This window comes from Vigna radiata, chromosome 4 (assembly GCF_000741045.1).
Source record: "Vigna radiata var. radiata cultivar VC1973A chromosome 4, Vradiata_ver6, whole genome shotgun sequence".
NCBI lineage: Eukaryota > Viridiplantae > Streptophyta > Magnoliopsida > Fabales > Fabaceae > Vigna > Vigna radiata.
Window position 1 is genome coordinate 20,468,139 of NC_028354.1, and position 3,178 is coordinate 20,471,316.

The 3,178-nt window shown below is 33.8% G+C and overlaps 1 pseudogene; it reads left to right on the forward strand.

Moving 5' to 3' along the window:
- The first annotated feature begins 461 nt into the window (after window positions 1-461).
- LOC106758530 lies at window positions 462-1,817 on the forward strand (annotated as a pseudogene).
- The last annotated feature ends 1,361 nt before the right edge of the window (window positions 1,818-3,178 follow it).

Sequence of the window (3,178 nt, forward strand, 5' to 3'; positions counted from 1 at the left end):
ACATAATTGAGTAATGATTAGAGTGACTCTAATAAGAAGTCAATGAAGAAACTTATAAATATAGGTTAAAGGTATGATTGTTTAGACTTTTACGACAAGTTTATTACAACAGTAATTACTAAAGTGATTGAATACGAAGCTGACTTAAGTATCAACGTATCTTTAGTAGGTACACTCGATCGGTTAAAGTATCTGAATAACGAGGAAGGAAGTTGGAGAGGAAGATTGCTTGAAGTGAACACTCAACCTCATACATATGAAACATTTAGCTCCTATCATGAGGTTGAGCAAAAACTTATAAGCCTACAAGGTGACCACAAGGAATATGATGAGCAACCCAGGACAAGAGGAAAAAATTAAGAACCAGATGCACCCGATGAAGGTGATGAGGAGAATGCAACAACACATGGATGAGATACATAGGAAGTATAAGGAGGAGATACAAATGTTGAGAGCAAAGAATGAAATCATTCAATAAGAGAAGGAGGGCAAACATCCTGTCAACCCCGAATCTTTCGGGGCCAACCAAACAACCCTGGAAGGAACCAAATCGAATGGTCCAAGCTAACAGCTTTGCCATGAGCAAGGACCATCGTTATTTTGTCGTAAATTTCAACACTGTCGATATGTTGTCATCCATTACAGGGATTATAGAAGTCCCTTTGCCCAATAATTGGACAATGTCGACTTTAGACAAATACAAAGAATCTACGAACCCCAAACGAGCACATTAGAATCTCACTGTTGTACATGGAACTGTTTATGACAACTAAAATGAGCTCACCATGACAGATATTCTGGTGTCATAGTTGCAGGAGTCATATATAATTCGTTATTTCTATGATGTTGCGAAAACTGTCATAGTAAGTTTGACTTATTATGACAAATATACGAGTAAAATTATAGTAAGTTCAACTTACCATGATACATTTTGAAAATTCTACATAGTAAGTCTGGTTCACCATCCCAATGCATCTTCTTCTCAGATCTTCATATCTATAGATAACTTATCCATTAATTATCCTCACCCATCACACTCTAATAAACCATTTCTGATTCACACTCCCTCAAGCCTTAACCATTCTTCAGACCACAATTCGCCAGCACTACCCTTTTTATTCTTCCTTCCTTCTCTTCATGCCTTGTTGGTCCTCTTCCTCGTCTCTCCCTAATGTCGGCGTCAAATCTTAACTTCCACGGGTTCCACCGAACTTTACCCAGCGTGCAAGAAATTTATGTCATTTCTAATTCCACCATTGGTCAAATCCTAGCTTCCATGGATTCAACCAAGCTCATTATTTACCGAACCTAATGTGTATCTTTCAAAATACCTAACCAGACAAGAGAGTTAGGTTTTGGTTATGGTTGACACAGGTGCCTTAGTATCACACTTGATTAAATCCCATTTTTTTGTTGTACCCAATTTGAGAAAAGTCGTCGTTTAAAACATAATTGTGGAAAACGAAACCACTTTGGGAACAAAAATAAGGGAAATGAGGAGTTTTCTCAGGTGAGTTTTGGGGTTATGAGCGTTTGGACGAAGTTTTCGGGTTAAGGGACATTGTGAGTTGTGCCACGAATTCTGAGAAACCTCTTGTGAAGGGGAAGAGGGTCAAGAATGGGGCTCTTTTAGATTTGGTGGGTTCCTTCAAGCTTTCGATGATGTAGTGTGATGACAAAGCCATAAGGACGGGAAAATGTTTATTGACAATAAGGTCGCAATAGTTGAAGCAGCAGAGTTGATGGGGGATTTTGAGAGATGGGCCATCAAGAAATATGAGATTGGAGGGTGTTGGAATGATACTGAAACAAGATAGAAATTAGGGATTTAGACATACTATAGGTGTTGAACTAACATTGATGATAAAATCTACTATGACAAGTTTTCCTAAACCTGTCATAATAAATTTTGAACATAATTTCAGTTTTACCACCGCGTCTCACTTACTATGATGGGTCCACTACACAAATCATAATATGTTTACCCTTTTCACTTATTATGATAAGTTCTCTTTTATCAATCATAATAAGTGTTACTTTTATTACGAAAATGTCACCTATTAACTTATTATGATAGGTCCCCATTTACTTGTCATAATAATTGTTACTTTTTATTACGAAAAGGCCACCAGTTATTATGACAAGTGGACTACACTCTGTCATATTATGTCGTCACAAATTCCACTTTTCCACTAGTGTCTTCACGAACTGGATAGTGTTATACACCACAAGTGGTGCCATATGGTGTCGGGTTTTCTCCACCTTGCTGAAGGGGAAGTACTAGCTTGGTTTTCTAAGTTGTCGGTCGACTTCATAAACTGCTTTGCCACCATCCAAGCAAAATTTGGAGCTCATTTTGCAACGATCCAACCACACCAACTGATGTTGATCGCTCTGGTCAATATTAAGCATTAGAAGGATGAGTCTCTTTGGTCCTTCATGGAAAGGTTCAAGAAGGTGTCCTTGCACATTCGGAACCTTAGTCCAAATGTGGCCACACATCACTTCTTAATGGTACTACAACTAAAAATTGATTCAGAATCTCAAGGAGTCTAATACACCCGATTGGATTATCTTTAGTAGGTACACCTGATCGATTGGAATATCCGAACAATAATGAAAAAAACTACCGATAAAGATTACTTGAAGTAAACATTTATATATATATATATATATATATATATATATATATATATATATATATATATATATATATATATAAATGTATAATTAAGTTTTATATTGATTAAAAATAAAATATANATATATATATATATATATATATATATATATATATATATATATATATATATATATATATATATATATAAAAGTAAAATTAAGTTTTATATTGATTAAAAATAAAATATAAAATTGAACAAAATATAAAGAAAAAGACTAAAACTTATTACTTCCAGATTTTGAGTTAGATGTTATTTTTTATGTGGATTGAATTTCTAACCTATTTGTTTTTTCATTTTTTGCACGTAAATCCTTTAAATATTACTTGTATATCAAAGAGAAGGAAGAGAAAATTAATAAGAAAAAAAGGATTTTACAAACTCTAATAACATTAAAATATTATTTCATCTAAAATTAAATAATTGATTCTATTTGACATGTGCTTTTGAAATTAACAAAATTAAATAATGAAATGGATAATAGTTCAATTCAACAA